Source organism: Microcaecilia unicolor, chromosome 5 (genome assembly GCF_901765095.1).
Source record: "Microcaecilia unicolor chromosome 5, aMicUni1.1, whole genome shotgun sequence".
Lineage (NCBI taxonomy): Eukaryota > Metazoa > Chordata > Amphibia > Gymnophiona > Siphonopidae > Microcaecilia > Microcaecilia unicolor.
In genome coordinates, this window is record NC_044035.1 from 96,211,864 (window position 1) to 96,232,776 (window position 20,913).

The following is a 20,913-nucleotide window of genomic DNA, read 5'->3' on the forward strand; positions in this document are numbered from 1 at the left end:
AAATAGCTGTGCACTATAAGAGATCCAATGGCCTTGTCTCTGGTGCATATCTGATGCTTCCATGTCCTCCCTTTCTCCTCTTTTAGAACTTTTAAGAATGCCAAATTAGCATTATTCTTTTTTTGTTTTGTTTTGTTTGTTTTTTGCTTATTCTTGTGGAGTGTGTTTTTTTTTTGCCCTTGTTTGCAATTGTAGCCTGGCAACATATGATGACATGATCCACTTGTGTGCCTGGTTCAGTTGTGCTTCTCGATGGCAAATTGTTCTTTCAAATGGGAAAGTGTAGAAGTGCATGTTTTGTAATTCAGTGAAACTCCTGCTTTAATTCAGCCTGAATTGTATTTTTTGTAGACAACAGAATGTGAAACATAAGCAATATGGTGAAAACTTTTACAAAGCACTGAATTGTAACCTGATTTGTAAACCACTTTGAATAAGTTTGGAAAAACGGTATAAACACTGAAATAAATAAATGTTTTACAACAAAATACACAAAGGGTAATTCTCAAAAGGTCTCCTAATGTTAGGCGCTGGGTCACTTGAACTTTCACTTTCTTCTGAATCACTTCATTGTTACTTTGCTTTGTGCCTAGGATTCACTTGTTCAGAGCCCTTATTTTATCATCCTCACTTTAATATTCCCTTATCTCTTGTTTGTCCTGTCTGTCTGTCCTAATTAGACTGTAAGCTCTGTTGAGCAGGGACTGTCTCTTCATGTTCAAGTGTACAGCGCTGCGTACGTCTAGTAGCGCTATAGAAATGATAAGTAGTAGTAGTAGTAGTAGTAGAAATGATGTGCGCTAAACATGAATTCTGTAATCGCAGTTGTGCACATATCATCCCAGTTAGGTGCATAAATGGTAGTATTCTGTAACCCGCACACCTAGCTGCCTGAAATGCCCCCAACCTGCCCATGCCCTCCCAGGTCCATGCCCCCTTGTAGTAGTGGAATTTGAGCATGCAATTTATAGAAGGGAAGGGAAATGGGACTTGATATACCGCCTTTCTGTAGTATTTTGCAACTACATTCAAAGCGGTTTGCATATATACAGGTACTATTTTGTACCTGGGGCAATGGAGGGTTAAGTGACTTGCCCACGGTCACAAGGAGCTGCAGTGGGAATTGAACCCAGTTCCCCAGGATCAAAGTCCGCTGCACTAACCACTAGGCTACTCCTCCACTAAGCGCAGTTATGCACGTAACTACTAATTAGTACCAATTATAATCGATAGTTGGTTGTTATGGCCAATTAGCATGTAATTGTTAAATTCAGTTTCATGCACAACTGACCCTAAATTGAATGTGCAAATTTGTGTGTTTTTCAATAGTAGTCAGGAGCGGACTGACAGTGATCTGGGCCCCCGGGAATAAGGGGTCATTGGGCTGCTGCCCCGGGCTCCCACCCCCACCCAGGGTCACCCGCCCTCGGCTCCATTGACCGTCCGCCACCGGGCCAGGCCCCCCGCATTGAAATCATCACAGCGCCTCACCTGTCACCTCTGTGACTGAAAGCGCAGCAGCGGCAGATCAGATTCGCCTCCCTTCAGGCCTTCCCTCCCTGTGTCCCGCCCTCGCAGAAGTTACATCAGATGAGGGCAGGACACAGGGAGGGAAGGCCCGAAGGGAGGCGAATCCAATCTGCCGCTGCTGCGCTTTCAGTCACAGAGGTGACAGGTGAGGCGCTGTGATGATTTGAATGCAGGGGGCACGGCCCGGTAGCGGACGGGGGGGGGGGGGTGGCCTGGGGGGGGCAGCGGCGACAACCTCGGGGGGAGGCCTTGCCCCGGGCCCTGCCCCCACCCTTGCTTCCAGCACCCTCCTGCACACTAAAGCAATAAAGCCCTTGGGCCTACCTTAAAGAGCCCTGGTGGTCTAGTGGCCTCATCGTCGTGCAGGAAAGAACCCCACTCTTTCCTGCCTGTGGCTGCTGCTCTATTTGGTGTTGCCGCTTCTTCTTAATGGCTGCCTAGACTTCTTGTGGCAGTCTTTCGGGTCTCAGCAGTCTCGCCAGCCATTCTGAAGATGAGGCGGTGCCGGACAGAGCAGTGCAGTGGGCATGGAAAGAGTGGGGTTCTTTCCTGCCCCCGAGGAGGCCACTAGACCACCAGGGCCCTTCAAAGTAGGCCCGAGGAGGGCTCACTGGGGCTTGGGGGCCATAGTGTGCAGGAGGGGAGAGATGCAGTGGGCCCTTGGGCACTGCCTGATTGCCAGCATTGTCAGTCCACCCCTGATAGTAGCTCAAGGCCAGTTACATTCAGGTACAGTAGGGCCTGTCCCCAGAGGGCTTACAATCTAAGGGGCCCTTTTACTAAAGTTTAGTGTAGGCTAATGGAATTAGCGCTCGCTAAATGCTAAGAAGAACGTAGATATAAAGAGGGCTTCATAGCATTTACCCCCGGATTCTATATAGCGCAACTTAAGTTGTGTGCACAAGTACAGTCGTATTCTGTATTTGCGCATGCAACTTAATTAGTTAACAAGCTAATCAGTGCTAATTGCCAATTAACAAGCAATTAGTGACACTAATTAGAATTTACATGCAGAACTATATAAGCGTATTCTATAACGTGATGTGTGTAAATTCTAAGTCGCATAGTTGAAAAGGGGGCATGGCTATGGGTGTGGAATGGGTGGATTGTGGACATTTCTAAAATCTATGCACATTGTTTTAGAACACACCCGGTCTGTGCCTAATTTAGTCACAGGCATTTACACCAAGTTTTATTTGGCATAATTGCCTGCAACCAAATTTAGTCACACAGACGGCGCTCAGCATATTCTATACCATGTGGAAATTTAGGCTTATTCTATAAAGTATGCCTAAATTAAGGCATACTTTATAGAATCTGCTTAGGCGTATTTCATTTTGGCCCCAATTGTTTAGACGTGATATACAGAATCTAGTCCTTAGCGCATGCTAAGACTTAATAAAAGGGCCCCTAAGTTTGTACCTGAAGCAACGGAACGTTAAGGGCCCTGTTTACTAAGGTGTGCTAGCGTTTTTAGTGTGTGCTAAAAATTAGTGCACGCTGTGCAGACACCTATAGGAATATTATGGGCATCTACACGGTCAGCATGTGCTAATGCTTAGCATGCACTGAAAACACTAACACACCCTTAGTGCAGCCTAATAAACAGAGCCCTAAGTGATTTGCCCTGAAACACAAAGGGTAGAGTGGGATTTGAATCTGGCTTCCAAGGTTCTCAATACACCGCTCTACTCATTAAGCTACTCTTGTAAATGTTAATGTTAGCATTTATTTCTTATCTGCCTTTAGCAAGGCGGAGTACAATAAAACATATATAAAATAGTAACATACATACAACAAATACCTACAATTAAAAACATTCCCAAATCACAAAATACACAATTCCAAAACATGGAGTGTGTTCTAAATTACCTACTGGTCGAATTGCACTACCCACATATCTCATACAAGTGGGTGCCTCTGGAATTCAGCAATCCGCAGATATCCCATATGCCAGATTAAATGAATGTCTCTTCAAAGCTGTGAGGAAGCTCTCACATCAAAACTCTCATTCTCTAATAATCCAGTTTAGACACTCGGAGGGTGTGTTCCAGTAACGGAGTTTGATTTCACTTTTTTGGAAAAACAAACATTTTAATAGATTCATCTATTGTCTATAAAGGGTTTGGAACAGTGTATATCTTGATACAACATGTGGAGATCTCTTTCAATAGAGGTATCCCAGTGGGATGAGGTCTCTGAGAGCGCTACCCAAAGGAGTAATCAACTGATAATTTAGCTGTCTCAAACATTACAACCAAATTACTGACTATCTCTTCTCCCAATTTACAGGAAATAAGAAAGGACTGAATCAACACAAGTTTAAAACTTAAAATCAACCATACCAAAGGTCAAGGCTTCAATCTTAACCTTGAAAATTGGTGCTGTAGCTACATATTTCAGACTTGTGCTAATTCAATCACCTTTGTCTGTGTGTCATCATTCCCAATAGGAGGATAAGTTTATAAACAGCTGGAGAATCTGAAGGTGAACAAAGCTATGGGGCCGGATGGGATACATCCCAGGATACTGAAGGAGCTCAGAGAGGTCCTGGCGGGACCTCTTAAAGATTTATTTAATAGATCTTTAGAGATGGGAGAGGTTCCGTGAGATTGGAGACGAGCGGATCTGATCCCTCTTCACAAAAATGGAGACAGGGAAGAAGTGGGAAACTACAGACCGGTAAGTCTCACATCGGTGGTAGGAAAAATAATGGAGTCGCTGCTGAAAGAAAGGATAGTTAACTTTCTAGAAGCCGACGGGTTACAGGACCTGAGGCAACATGGCTTTATCAAAGGAAAATCCTGCCAAACAAATCTTATTGACTTTTTTGACTGGGTGGCCAAAGAACTGGATGAGGGACGTGCGCTAGATGTAATCTACTTGGACTTCAGCAAAGCCTTTGATACGGTCCCCCACAGAAGACTCATGAATAAGCTGAAAGGGTTGAACTTAGGACCAAAAGTGGTGAACTGGATAAGAAACTGGTTGACCGACAGGTGGCAGAGGGTGGTGGTAAATGGAATCCGCTCGGAGGAAAGGAAGGTGAGCAGTGGAGTTCCTCAGGGGTCGGTGCTGGGGCCTATTCTGTTTAATATATTTGTGGGAGATATTGCTGAAGGATTGGAAGGAAAGGTGTGCCTTTTTGCAGATGAAACGAAAATAGCCAATAGAGTAGATACCCTGGAGGGACTAGAAACAATGAGACGGGATCTCCAAACGTTAGAAGAATGGTTGTGGGTCTGGCAGTTAAAATGTAATAATTATCATAAAGTACTCCAGATTGTTTCTAAAAAATTTTTTTCCTTTTTTAATTTTTTTTATTATCACAACTTAACTAATACATATATTACCCTAAAGCTCACTCAGAGAGTCTCTCACTCCACATTCATTGCGGCACTCAGAAATCCACATCAAACTTGTTATATAGATTTTAACATTGATCTTTTCACTACACTTCAAATGAACACTTATATGATTTAACATACTATGTCATTATATATATATGTATTATTATAGCCCAGGCTTGTGATAGCTTGCTTTGCGTAACCGGAAGAGTCTTCAAAATAAAGCACTGCACAGTGCACTAGAAATGCTGGCTCCTCCCACGACCAAAGGGCTTGGATATGGTCGTTTCTGAGTTGGGTGTCCTTGGTTTCCAGAAATGACCAATTCTAGGGACGACCATCTCTAAGGACGATCTAAATTTCAAGATTTGGTCATCCCCGATCATATTATCGAAATGAAAGATGACGTCCATCTTGTTTCAATAATATGGGTTTCCCCGCCTCTCCATTGGGACGTTTTGCAAGGACGTTCTCAACAAAACTTGGGCGTCCCTTTCAATTATGCCCCTCCACATGATCACTGGAAGGACTGACCTCCTCCCACCCCCCAAAAATGTAAGTAAAATTATTAACAGCCTCTATAACAGCTGCAGATGTTATAGCCAGGCCTATTAAAGCAGCATGTAGGTCCCTGGAGTAGTGTAGTGGTCAGTGAAGTGCACTATGGAGAGGAAGACCCAGTCCCATATCCCACTTTGTTACACTTGTGGTGGAAAGTGTGAGCCCTCCTACACTCCTCCAAAACCTACTGTACCCTCATATAGGTGACCCCTTCACTTGTAAGGGCTATTATAGTGGTGTACAGGTGGGTACAGTAGATTTTTGGTGGGTTTTGGAGGGCTCAGTGTACAGTATAAGGGGATAATGGTGAGATGTGTACCTGGGAGCTTTTATATGAAGTCCACTGCAGTGCCCCCTAGGGTGCTTCATTGCTCTTCCGGGATGTCTATGTGGCCAGTCTACTAAGAGTGCTGGCTCCTCCTACATCCCAATGGCTTGAGCATGGAAACATCTTGCATGTGGCCATTTTAAAAAAAGAAAAGAGAGATGTTTTGCTGTTTCGAAAATGGCCATATTTCCTATACGGATTTGGGAACTTTGGTGTAAAATGCCCAAAGTCCGACTTAGACATCATATCGAAAATGCTCCTCCACATCTCATAAGAGTAATTCAAGGCTTGTTCCTGGAATGGTGTCTCCAACTCGTTTTTCCCAGCAATATACACAATCTTTAGAATTGCATGACTCCTGATGCAGGCACTGGTCACCGAAACACGGCCATGTTGAGTCTGTATTTTTTGTGCCATGGATGCTGGTTGATTCATCAAGCATTAAAGCCTTTCTTTGGTTCTGTGAGCTGTTTGTTCCTGTTTTGTTTCTTCCTTACTGGTTCATCTTTCTTGACTGAATATCACAGCTTGCAGTTTAACTTTTAGCTCTGCCCCTAGATTACAACAAATTGTGCCCAAGTTTAATACAAATAACTTGGGTCATTTAAAGGGTAATCTATAAAGGGGCACCTACACTTAGACACCTAGTTGGAGCCTATCAACGTGCTCAAATTCTAAGTGCAACAAAGAAAGATGATCTGGCACCTTCACAAACTATTCATCTGATGTTCTTAAATAAAGACTCTTTGATGAGCATAAGTCTCCCTTGGTTTGTGAAAGTGCCAGATCATCCTACTCCTTTCTTTGTTGCTTCTATGACGTAGGGAATGAGGGTTCCTCCACATCTTGTAGCTGCTCCCCCTTCATATTCTAAGTGCAACAACTTATATCAGCTGTAGAGTCAGCACCACAGCTGACCGTATAAGTGCTTTTCAGTATTGACCTCACAAATAATAAATACCCCATCCAGAGTGTTGTTAGGAGAATAGAAAGAGCTGAAAGGAAGCAGGCTAGGTCTGACCTGCTGCTGCAGTGCTATTATCCTATTAGGGCCACCTCCATGGGTGAGATCAACTGTAGTTCTCAAAAGCCACAACCTTGCCAAGTTTTCAGAATATCCCTAATGTATAAGACGGATTTGCATGCATATCTGTCTTATTCATGTTCATTAAGGCTGTTCTGAAAACCTGACTGGTTTGTGGTCCTTAAGACCCAGAGCTGCCCACCCATGAATCTTAGCCACTGATTTGGCCCAATAACAAAGTAGAACATCTGGAGAGCTAGAAGGGAAGGTAAAAAGGGACAAAGGAACTTGCAAATAGGGAGAAAGGGTAACGTTAGTGCTAGTGTAGAAATACTGTGTTGTCTTTTCAATTGTGCCCCTCTCTGCAGGACACTTCCACCTTGAGAACCTATTCCAGCTGTAGGGGATCCATTAATGACCCAAAAAACTGCATGCTCTATATGGTCATGTTGGCAGACTGTTGGAACAATAGGATTGAACATCTTTGTTATCATTGGACCACCTTAGTGGTTTTCTGTCTGTAGTGATAGTATACCAGATAGACTCATGAAGGGATAGCTTCCTTCTCTCATTTGGCTTGGAGCACTACCTCAGGCGAATGCCTCCGACCTGTGCAGAAACCTAAGAGTCGGATGCAGAGGAGCATTATATCAAGTTCACTCCTTGCTTTCCTTACATGAAGATTCTCAGTTCATTTAAAGTTTCCGTTGCACAAGATGGCATGGAACTTTACCATATAACTTAATAACACAAAAATAGTCATACTAGGGCAGACTGAGAGACCATCTAGCCCAGTATCCTGCTTCAAGCAGTGGCCAATCCAGGTCACAAGTACCTGACAGAATCCCAGATACTAGCAAGATTCCCCGCTACTGAACCCACGTCTGTGCAATCAGTTTCCTCATGCTCTCTGCATTTTCAGTGCAGTAGCCTTTCACATGGGGAAACAGAGCCTTACGTATTCTAACAGCACCTACCAAGACTGAACATCAGTGTCCCTCTGTGCAGAGGTCCAGGCCTATGTTGAGTCTCTGCAAGTTTCCATTGACCAGTCATCGGACAAAGCCTATATCTTTTTGCAGGAAACACTAGATTGCTATGGAAATGATTCCTCAAAAGGAGAACCTTCTTTTCAGTTGTGAGCGGATCATCACTATTTGAGCAGTCATAGCATGACTTGTTCCATTCGGAGTCCTACTCTTTTTCTTTTATGACTATTCTCATCATCCTGTTACTGTCTGTTTAATTTCATTGTTCCTTTCCTTCCTGTTGTAATGTTAGGTATTGCTATCTCTGCTTGATAAGTTATTCACTTGATTTAAGAACTTCTCCTGTTCCTTATTTAGTGCTCTTGATGTATTATAAATTGCACCTTCCTCTCTTCATGCTCACTGATGTGTCATGCAATACTGATGGGTCACCTTAAGTTTTAATTTCTATTAGAAAGTTACAGTTTATAGAGCATAACCACACCGTGTCAACTGAATAAAATCTTGCAACTGAGCGTAACGGCTTTGAATCTCTTTATTTTATTCACTGCACAAAGGTGTGACAGAGGTTTGTAAAAAAAGAAGAGACAGGGAGAGAGAGAGAGAGAGAGAGAATGAGAATGAAACCAAAGGTATGCAACTCAGTTCTCAACCTATTCATCTCTGTTCTTTTTTCAAACAACCTGCAAATTACAGTGTTCATCCATAAGAACATAAGAGTAGCCATACTGGGTCAGACCAGTGGTCCATCCAGCCCAGTATATTGTTTACCAAACAGTTGCCAAGCCAGGTCACAAGTATCTGGCAGAAACCCAAATCATGGCAACACTCCATACTACAAATACCAGGGCAAGCAGTTGATTCCCATGTCTGTCTCAATAGCAAACTATGGACTTTTCCTCCAGGAATTTGTCCAAACCCTTTTTAAACCCAGATACGTTAACCGCTGTTACCACCTCCTCCGTCAAAGAGTTCCAGAGCTTAACCATTAGTTGAGTGAAAAAAATATTTCCTCCTATTTGTTTTAAAAGTATTTCCATGTAACTTCCTCGAGTGTCCCCTAGTCTTTGTACTTTTGGAATGAGTAAAAATGTGATTTACTTCTACTCATTCTACACCACTCAGGATTTTGTAGACCTCAATCATAGCTCCCCTCAGCTGTCTCTTGTCCAAGCTGAAGTGCCCTAACCTCTTTAGCCTTTCCTCGTATGAGAGGAGTTCCATCCCCTTTATCATTTTAGTTGCTCTTCTTTGAACCTTTTCTAATTCAGCTGCTCATTAGTTAAAAAAAAAAAAGAAAGAAAGAAAATAAAAGACCAGTAAGGAAGTGAAAGCATGAGCATTGGCAATCCAGACAACAGGATATTTATTCACCAGTTGTTGATTGTTTTCCTCTCTTCCTACTGGCTTGACTGGAGGTTACAAATCTTTCTGCAAGAGGAAGTCCATCTTCTTCTCTAATCTAAAGCCACAGAAAGTGCTCCAACACTAATGCACTAGTTCTGGTTCCTTCTTAGTAAGAGTTAAAAAAAAAAAAAGAACAGAGAAGAGGCTGATGCTGTGTACTTAATCTGAGATATTTCAACCATTTCCTTTCAAGGAAAGACCACTATTCTATCTCATAATAGTATAAGAACATAAGAATAGCCATACAGGGTCAGACCAATGGTCTATCTAGCCCAGTATCCTGCTTCCAACAGTGGCCAATCCAGGTGACAAGTACATGGCAGAAACCCAAACAGTAGCAACATTCCATGCCATCTCAATAACAGACTATGGACTTCTCCTCCAGGAACTTGTCCAAACCTTTAAAAAAAAAAAAAACAGATACATAATATAACACTTTACTCTTATAGCCCGCAATACCTTCCAGTTCAACGTGCATTACATACAAAGAGACTGGATATCTCAGGAAACAGAATAAGAAAAGGATTAATCGCTATTACCACATCCTCCAGCAATGAGTTCCAGAGCTTAACTATTCTTTGAGTGAAAAAAAAATATTTCTTCCTATTTGTTTTAAAAGTATTTCCATGTAATTTCATTCAGTTCCCCTGGTCTTTGTACTTTTTGAAAGAGTGAAAAATTGATTCACTTTTACCTGTTCTACACCACTCAGGATTTTATAGACCTCAATCATATCCCCCCTCAGCCATATCTTTTCCAAGCTGAAGAGCCCTAACCTCTTTAGCCTTTCCTCATATGAAAGGTGTTCCATCCCCTTTATCATTTTGATCGCTTTTCTTTGAACCTTTTCTAATTCAGCTATATCTTTTTTGAGATATGGCAAGGTGAGGTATCACCATAGAGCACACTGATTCCAAAACTACCATAGGATGCCTGAGCACATCCTGTGGAAGTGCCTTTTAGCATGTGGTAAGCATCAGAAGTGTAGCCAAGTTGTGGGTGTGGGAGGAGTGGAGAACAGACTGCTGATGACGCCAGCACGCATTTTAAACGTGACAGATAGCATCAAAATAGGTGGTGGCACCATCAGAAGTCCATTTGGGGGAGCAGCCGCTTCCCTGGCGACCTACCTTGCTAAAACTCTGGAAAGCATGTGCTAGTGCTTGCTGCCACTTACTAAAAGGGTCCCTTAATCTGGTTTCTCTTTGGAGGCCTGTCAATTATGGGTGGCCCTACAGCATAGCCCTCCATCTCATTGAAACACACGAGCCCCTCCACCTCAACAAGGTGGTGCCCCTTTGGAGGGGATATCCCAGTTTTTCTTAATTATTTTAGCCACTCTTTCTGACATTTGATCATACCTCAAAACACAAGAGATAATCTCTTCAGACAGTGGATTACTGTAACAATGTAGCAGAGCTTCCCTTCCATTAAATAGATTGTGTTTTCTAGCATTCTTAATAAGTTTCAAGTTTAGAATGTATTTATAATTTACTACTCCACCCATCGGGAAGGCGATGAGTGGCATACAAGCTAATGAAAGGATAGTGTCATTGAAAGACAGACATGACAAAAGTGGGAAGGACGGGAGAACTACAATGATTATGAAAGGATGGGAGGGAGGAAATACACGAGTGGTAATTGATGAATGTTCTTCTGATGAGGATATTGTAAACAGGGTGAAAAATTATACAAAAATGCTTACCCAAGTTTGCTGGAGGTCCCAGGTTGAGTTGTCTCAAGGCCGCAGGGCTAACAATGACTTGAAGTTAAACTTGTGCCTGCTGCGAGGCAGAAAAGGGGGCATCAACATTCTAAACAACTTCTATCAGGCAGTTTGTGTTGGGAAGGGAGTGTAAAAGGTTGTGTGTAATGGGTGTCTGAGATAAAATAGATATTGGCAAGAATGTGAAGTTACAGTGGGTTTTTAAAACAGAATTTTCAATGAAAACTGTCAGGCTTTGAATATTGGTATAAGAAACTAGAAAAAAAGTGAGTGAGGATATATGCTAGGAGGGAAGGGGTAGAGAGAGAGAGCGCTGATGTGGGTTATAAAAATTCTCTAGTGATTGGTAGGCATAATTGCTTAACCAAGCTCTCATTTTAGAAGAGAAATTATTTTTTAAAAATTTGAGTGTGACAATCTGGGCTCTGTGGTCAGTTGGAATGAGCATGAAATAGCCTATTGTGAAGGCTGTATTAAATTGAATTGTGAATGATAATATGTATTCAGAGACTTATGACAGACATTTTAGTGGAGGCTGTTACTGTGTATGCTTAAGACAGGTTATGAGAAATATTATTGGCAGAGTCATTTTAAATTCTCTGAAGTAGCAGTTGTATTGTAGCAAAACATAGAATGATTCTGCTCAGGATGATGATTGCTTTTGCAAGATTCCAAAGGGAAAAATGGTTGTGCTTATAAGTTTTATTTGATTCAGAAAATAAAGCACTGAGGCAGAGAAGATAATTTTATACTTAAACTAGTAAAAGAGGCCCGTTTCTGAGCAAATGAAACGGGCGCTAGCAAGGTTTTCGTCGGCAACACCCCCCCCCCCCAACCTCTTCATTGTTGTGGCATTGCTCCGCCCTCAACGTCATGACGTTTGACCCGAGGGCGGGGCCCTTAGCGATTTCCCACCCACCCCCGCCTCCCTCCCTGCCAACCCCTTCGTTGTTCTGCCATTGCTCCGCCCTCGAGGGCGGGGCCCGGAGCGATTTTGGTGGCTTCACCACCACGAACATTCAAACCTTTTTGAGGGAAGTCAGGGCTTGGCTTCACTGACGTCACTGTCTTCAGAACGTTGAGGGTGAGTTTTATATATATAGATGTATAAACCAGTTTGAAGGTACACTCAGCGTGCAGGAGTAACAGAAGAGAGTGAGAGTGAGTGACATAAAGAGACTGTTAGTTTTATTAATACTTCTTTCAGAATTAACTGAGGAGTTGGTCAGTTATGGAATAAAAATTATTCTTTGATTTCTCAATGATAGATAGCCCTTGAATAATTTAGGTAAGAAAGAGGTCCCATTGTAGAGCCTACACTACGGCAATTGGTTTTCTTATTTATTTATTAAAGACAAGGAGTAGGGTAATGGAGAAGAAAGACAAAGGAAAAGAGAAGGTACTCACTTACCTGAAAGATGTCCTCAAGAGAACTTCATCTGGTGCTCAATGTCAAGAAAGTCCTAGGAAGAGAAAGTTGAGATAAGTGACTGAGTATTTAAATTAATGTGTGCACACAGAAACAAAGAAACCCTGAGACATACATAGACATAGAGATACAGGGGTCCATTTACTAGATGGCATTATTAAGTATTTTGCTTGTTTGCATGTGCTAAATCACATGTTGTTTATTTTTTAGAAATATTTTTGGAAGCAGGTATGGGTAGAGAGTGAACTTTTTTTTTAATCACATTATTATTATTTTCAACATATCCGAACAAATGAGATAATACAGTAATAGGAAATATACATATCCCTTAATATAATACTTTGGAAACCAAAGAAAAGAGAAAAATAATATACTTTCATCCACTATAAATGCAATGTGATCCAAGAATTAGAAATCATAATAAAATTAACAAAATATTCTTAGAAACATAATCCCAAGACTATCATATACCTGTAAAGCTCTCCCCAGCCTGCCCTTAACAGCGTGCGATATGAGTCTTTGCAGTGACTTTTATTTCCTCTTTAGCCATAAGAAATTCTTCCAATTGTTGAGGTTCAAAAAATTGAAATTGTTTACCCTGAAATATCACAAAACATAGGCAAGGAAATTTACAAAGTTGGTTTCTAAAACCAATATTCTCAGCCGAAAGGTCATCATCCGTGTCTCTCTTGAAAGGTCAGGAAATACACAAACTTTTGATCCCAAAAATTGTGTGTCCGGTTCAAATCCCACTGCTGCTCCTTCTGATCTTGGGCAAGTCACTTAACCCTCCATTGCCTCAGGTACAAACTTAGATTGTGAGCCCTCCTGGGACAGAGAAATATCCAGAGTACCTGAATGTAACTCACCTTGAGCTACTACTGAAAAAGGTGTGAGCAAAATCTAAATAAATAAATGTCTAGAAGAAAGTTTCAAAACAGCATTCTGATCTAATTCAAAAGCAAAGGATACCACCATAGTAGTTCTCTGTGTAATTATTTCCAATGAGGATTCTAAAAAGGATGTTAGATTCATATTTTCTTGATCTTGACTTCGCAGGGCCTCTTCCACAGGTTTCTCCGAGGCCAGTATGTACTGGGCTCACGTAATAGGAGGTAATGAATCTGCAGACATTCCCAGAAACTCAATTAGACATTTCTTAACCACATCAATAGGTGCTATAAGAGAAGACCTGGGAAAATTGAGTAACCTCAAGTTAAGTCTTCTAATCTGATTTTCTAGGTATTCCAAACAACGATGTATAAAATTCTTATCTTTAACTGTGGTTAAACCCAAAGTTTTCAGTTTTTGAAATTTACTTTGCAAGAAATCCAATCCAGAGAACTGCTGAGCAGATGCCTGTGCTTGAAGAAGAGCAGCCTCCGATAAAACTTTAATATCTTAAGCATTTTCCAATGTCAAAGTTTGAAAAGAGGAATGCATATGAAATGCAAGGTCCCATATTGACTCCAATGTCAAGACAGCTCGTTTAACAAAAACCTGCAAAGTTAAAGCAGGTGGAGGCAAGTTGGAAACTTGAGAAAGAGTACTCACAGTTTGCTGAGGCAAAATTGAGGCTGCGTTTTGTAGCAAATCCTGCGAAAAACGCAAGCTTCCCAACGCTGTGGATATGTGCCCTCCCTGAGCTGCCCAGGTCGTCACCCACAGCAGAACCGGGGTCAGGACAATCCAAAGCAGCACTGCTTCCTGGCTGTGGGGAAGCTGCCCGCTCCACAGAGCTCAAGGAAGCCCCGTCTATGCTGCTCACCGACAGAAGGGGAGGAAGACTGCAGGGTCCCGTCAGGACTCTGAAGTCGTCGAGAGTCTTCTGTTTCAGGACCTGAGCCGCAGTGGGAGTCGAGGGAGTCTCCCGCACCTTTCCTCTTCTGTTTCCCATGCTCAGCTAGGGAAGAGCTGTCCAGAAAATGCCCGAGTCAAGACACTCTCACAGAGTTGCGGGCATGGTAAGTCTGCATGACGCCACCTTGGATCACCAGTAACATAGTAACATATAGTAACATAGTAGATGACGGCAGAAAAAGACCCGCACGGTCCATCCAGTCTGCCCAACAAGACAACTCATGTGTGCTACTTTTTGTGTATACCCTACTTTGATTTGTACCTATGCTCTTCAGGGCACAGACCATATAAGTCTGCCCAGCACTAGCCCCGCCTCCCAACCACCAGCTCTGGCACAGACCGTATAAGTCTGCCCAGCACTATCCCCGCCTCCCACCACCGGCTCTTTTCATTCGATAATACGGTTCGGCCAGTTGTTTGCGGTGCCGCCAAAATAGATCGCCGGCAATCTATTTCGCCGGCGCTGTTCGATTATTCCCCTCTATGGGTCCCTTTTACTAAAGCTTAGCACAAGCTAACAGTCATTTGCATGCGCTAAGTGCCACATGTCCCATTGGTATAAAATAGAACATGCAGCATTTAGCGCGCACTAAGCTTTAGTAAAGGGGCCTCTAAAATAGGTTGGTGAATGCTTATCTGAAACTTCCAAACCCAAAGTGGATAATGTGACTGATACCAAACACCTGTTTAAACAATCTTGTGTAAGAGATCTTATAAAAGAAGAAAGGGAAAAAGCCTCAGAAATCTCTTGTAATATAGCACCCTATGGACCGGTCTATAGAGTGCTCTATTGGTGCCCGGTTAGAGCCCAAATAGTGCTATATCCACAAGACCCCAATCCCTGCATATAAGATTTATATATAAACTTCATGTGATAGCTTTTTAACTTAACATTTACACAATTATTGGTAAAGTTACAATAAAAAGATTTTTGAAAGGGTTTTTCTTGCAGATGATAGGTTGAGGTCTAGTAGATATAGTACTAATTGAGCTCTAACAGGGCACCAATAGAGCCCTCTAGAGACCGGTCTGCAGGGTGCTGTATTACCAGAGATTTCTGAGGCTTTTCCCCTTTCTTCTTTTATAAGATCTCTTACACAAGATTGTTTAAACAGGTGTTTGGTATCAGTCACATTATCCACTTTGGGTTTGGAAGTTTTAGTCACATTATCCACTTTGAGTTTGGAAGTTTTAGAATTGTCTATGTGGACAGTGAGTCAGTTTCGTTAAAAGAATGCTTACCTGAGACATTCTGGAGTTGAATTCATTGTCTTGGTATTTTGTAAAGAAGTTGTTAAAGGGAAAGTTGTTGAGGTTGAAATCTAGTAAAAGAAACAACATTGTATTTAAACATCTAGTTGCAACTGTAATTTAAAAAATATGTAAAATTCTCATATGTTATTAACCATCTTATTTAATGTATGGAAAATAATAAATATATAATTACAATGTACATTTCCTGGTTTGGTGTAAATTTTAATTGAGAAATTAGAATATAACATTAACCATGACATAAGTAACATCATTTCTTTAAGTATAATTACATAACTTTGCCACCAGGGGGCTTAAATTATCCACAAAAAAATTATCTGCAAACATTTTAGAACACATTTTATATACACTAGTGCTGTGATTCCCAAACCTGTCCTGGGGCACAGCCAGTCAAGTTTTCAGGATATCCACAATAAATATTCATCTTACTACATACACAGGGTTAGTAACATGTTACAGTGATTACCAATTGCAAACCTAACTCATTAACCATTGACAAGCATAAAATCCATATCAAAACCCACATTTTAATTCACAAAATATTAAACACATTTAAAATCCAATTGTCACCTGATTCCACCCACAGTTAGAGATCTTCATGCCAAATTCTACACATAAATTCTCAAATTCAATTACATAATTATAACGCATAAAATGCATAAAGTTATGACCTAAATGTCAGTGTAACATCCTTTGATGAAATAATCAATTCTTAAACATGCATGCTGTGAATCAACAGTCTCTTTCTTTCATTGGCTGACTCCTGGACAAACGTGCATGCTGATGTAGCATATTTAACTTAACTTGTGTCTTGTAATGACAATATAGTCCCCAAACGGGGTAGCAAACAATACTTCAGTCTGTGTTTGTATTGGCAGAATATTCCCAGACCAGAGTAGTGAACAGTGCTTCGGTTGCTTAAAGTGGTCTTATTTTAGTCTCTACATGACTGCTTGTTTCGCCATATTTGTGTCATCAGGAGAATAAGCCTGAAATACAAAAATCTACCTTACAATCGACTAACAAAAACTAGATAAATCAGAATAATTCACCTCTTAAAACCGCTATTGTTCACTCTCCACATATTGAATAACTCCTACTTGGACATTCCCGAGTTGGAAACAGAACCGATGAGACCACCGTCAACCGGAATCCAACCACCAGAAATTAGGTGTCACCGGAGCTTTCGCTTTAAATAGAGGGCAATCAGTGAATTGAATTACACTGATGCCCAATCAATTTCCTTGTTTAACCCAAACGGTTCAACTATTTTCCATGGATATATCATGCGCTGCTGTTTCCTAATTAAAATAGCTGTAGTGTCGCCTCACCTCGGCAAATAACATGTTGCAGGACTACAAACCGCTGATTTTCCACTACATGTCCCACAATTCTCCAGTGATCAATTAAAGGAATATCGTCTTTATTGAGCTTTAGGTTGCTTAAATGTTGTGCAATTCTCTGATAAGAAATTTGTGTATTCATCCAGATTCATGTCCCAGGTGGTTTTATGAAAGCAATTTATAGATGATATATTCCTGGTGTGGCAAGGGAATATTGCACCCTTAGAGGAATTTTGTGAATATTTAAATGATTGTGCCCCCAATATCCAGCTAATATGGCAAGTGGGGGTCCCCAGTGTAAATTTCCTGGATATTCGTATTGCTCAAGCTGGTAATAGATTTGATACACAGGTGTACTGTAAACAGACAGGAATGCTATTCTTCATTAAAGAAGTTTACATCCACAAAAACGTAGAGATAGCATACCAAAGGGGGGCAGTTCCTTATAATCAAATGTTTTGTGTTCAGATAAGCAGGTTTTTGTAACTCATTCCAGACATGTCTAATTGCTTTTGTCAGAAGGGCTACCCCAAGAAGGTGTACACAAAGCATTTAAAAGGACTTACACTGATGATCGACAGTGGTTATTACAAACTGGGAAGAATAGTAAAGACAGACATTTTACTTCTGTTTTACTGTATTCTTCACGAGTTCAGCAAATGCAACAAATTATTTTGAAGCACTGGAATATTCTATCCCTCCATCGGGGATTTGATAAACCACCATGGTTTGCATATACGACAGGGAAGAGTCTGGGAGAATTATTGAACTCTTCTCAAGAAACAGAGTTATCTACTAATATAGGACATGCAGCTTGTGGGCATTGTGTGTATTGCCCTTCAACTTTAACCACAAATGTCATATGAATACCCAATACTGAGAAACAATATTGGTTGAAAGGGGAAACTGATTGCTCTACTAAACAGGTCATTTATGGCATCATGTGTCCCTGTGACAAATTGTATCTGGGACAGACTAAAAAAAAACCTGTAAAACAGAGAATTGCACATTTACGCAACCTAAGGCTCAAAAAAGTTGATGTTCCTTTAACTAATCATTGGAGAATAGCAGGACATATTGCAGAAGATCTGCGGTTTGTAGTCCTACAACATGTTATTTTGCCGGGGAGAGGTGGCATTACAGCTATTTAAGGGGTCCTTTTACTAAGCCACAGCAAAAAGTGGCCTGCAGTAGTGTGGGCACATGTTTTGGGCGTGCACCGAGTCAGTTTTTACCACATCTGGCAAATAGCAGTAATTTTTAAATGACTATTGGTTTTCTCAACACAGAGGTGTGCGCAAGGTCAGGGACAAAGGGAAACCCATGGAAATCCACAGGGATGGGGACAAAAATGTCATTACTAAGGTGGGAATGGGAGGGGATGAATCAAAAAGTGAATCAGGATGGGAGGGGATGGATTGAAAATGAACAGGGATAGAAAGGGATGGGGACCAGATTATGTCCCCGTGCACACCTTGACTCAGAAACTTGACACCAACACCTCAGCTTAATAAACAAATGAAAGAGGAGCTCACCTTGATGAAAATTGATGCATATGTTCAGTAATTTTGACATCAGAACACTGATAAACTGATGATCATTTATAAATAATCTAGATATGGGAATAACTAGTGAGGTAATTACATTTTTCGACAATACAAAGTTATTCAAAGTTGTTAAATTGCAAGAGGATTGTGAAAAATTGCAAGATGACATACGAGATTGGGAGACTGGGCATCCAAATGATAGATGATGTTTAATGGGAGCAAAATAACAATAAGCAATGACAACATGGATGCAACAGCTGATTGTCTGTTGCTTTGTTTTGGGTGTACCAAGATGGCAGTTGCGCGGGGGAGATGGCTTTAGCCTTGTGACATCAGGTCGCCTCCTTTTCTTTCTCCAAATTCCAACCTCCTTGGTTACGCACAAGGAAGTTGGATAAAACAGGAGAAGAAGTGAGCCTATCTAGTCCACTGTAAGAGCTGAAGACAGTAGACAGAGCTTGCCATGGTTTTCGTACACCCAAAACAATAGCAAAAGATTTATTAGAATAAGGGACTGCCTATGTGTGGTCCATCTGTAATAAGTCTAAAGCTGTTTCATTTGGATAGGCAGTGCCTTAAAAGGTGGAGGATAAATGATTTTTTTTTTACTTATTGGACAGCATTTTAATTTATTTGAAAGCTTCCCATATCTAGATATAAATACCATGAAATAAAAATTTAATATCATTAAAACAGCTTTAAAAAATATAGCTAATAGAAACAGCAGTTATAAACTTTGTATTGTGTGCTCATTTTTCTACTGTTCTGTACAATACAGATGGCAAAAATTTCAGTGAGGATATCCTGTTTCCTGATGGGTTTATCTTAACTGTTGTAATCTGCCTTGGAAAGCCTGGTGTTATAAAAATGGAATATATTGAAATTAAATGGAAGTAAAATTAAATTCTCCTTTCATTGGAGCACGTGGAATCACATCTTCATCTATGTTATGGAATTTGACATGTTAGGTACACAAATGGATTATTCTGTTTTGAACATGTTTCAGGGGCAAGTCAAAATAAAAATAAATATTTTGTTTCATGCAGATCTCTTTTGTTTAAACATAACTGAATGGGCTATAAGCAGTCCATTGGTTTTCATATATTTTGTTCTTGTGATGACTTATACTGTGCCAAAACTGAAAACTTTTATCTATATCTGGTCGATATTAAAAGGAGTGCATAGTGAACACACTTTCAAAATGAAATTGAACAAAGACAAAACTCAATGCTTAATCCTCTCCTCCCAATATTCCACATTCTATCCAACTACTCTCACCACTCCTGATATCACAATTCCTATATCCAACAATCTGAAAGTCCTTGGAGTTACATTGGATAAATACTTATCTCTTGAAGACCACGCAACATCCATCGCCAAGAAAATGTTCAACATGATGTGGATGTTGAAACATGTGAAAACTTATCATCCCTTGAATACCTTCCACAATTTGGTACAATCCACGGTACTCACCCATGCTGATTACTGTAATAGTATCTTCGTTGGATGTAAGGCCCAAATCATGAAGAAACTTCAAACTGCCCAGAACACGGCAGATAGACTTATTTATGGGAAGCCTAGATTCGAAAGTGCAACACCTCTCCGTATGAAACTTCATTGGCTCCCTATTAGAGAACGAGTCAACTTTAAGGCCATCACACTAACCCACAAGATCATCCATGGAGTATCACCAAGTTACATGGTCAATCTTTTAAATCTTCCATCCAGAAACAGGTCAACATCTTCACAAACATACCTTAACCTGCACCTTCCCAATTGCAAAGGACTAAAGTATAAAACATATCATGCATCTAACTTCCCCTAAATGGGATCCCAACTCTGGAAAGCTCTACCCAGATACATTCGATCAACTAGTGAGTACTGTAAATATAGAGAAGAAAAGAAGCTTTTACCTTGTCCCCCCCCCCCCTCTTTCCTGGGAAGGGGGCATCTTGCAGAGAGCAGGGAGACACAGAGGGCAAGCTGAGAGCCAGCACAACTCTGCCACCTTTTAGTTAAAATGTTTAGTGTTTAAAATGCTCCAGCCCTGTTGTACAAAGAACTCAGATGTCCATGGCTACTAGATGTGTGTCTATAAAGTTTCAACAGTTTGTAACTATGAGAGAAGGGCAGACTTGTTACAAATCTCCCGATTGGCTGTCTGAGAGCACAGTACAAGGCTCCTGATTTGCTGTTTGAGAACTGGAATTTGGACCAATGAGGTGGCAGGAGGCAGTCTGATCCTTAGATTGGCACAAATTTTGAGCCAATCCAGGGGGCAGGAGGAGTGGAACAAAGAAAAAAAGTTTTACAGTGCAGAGGCTGCCTGGGAAGAAGAAGGCAATCGAGGCTACAGACAATGGAAGCTATAAGCATGGTCTGAGGGAAGAATGTGCTGTAAGCTCTTGCAGAAGCAGGGCATGCTTAAATAAGAAGAGGCAGCTGCAGGCTGGAATCCACAGATGAAGAAGGAGAGAGATGGTGAGTGTGGCCGGGCATTGAAGCAGACAGGAACAGAAGAAAGGGGGGCTGAGGTGAGCTGAGCAGAAG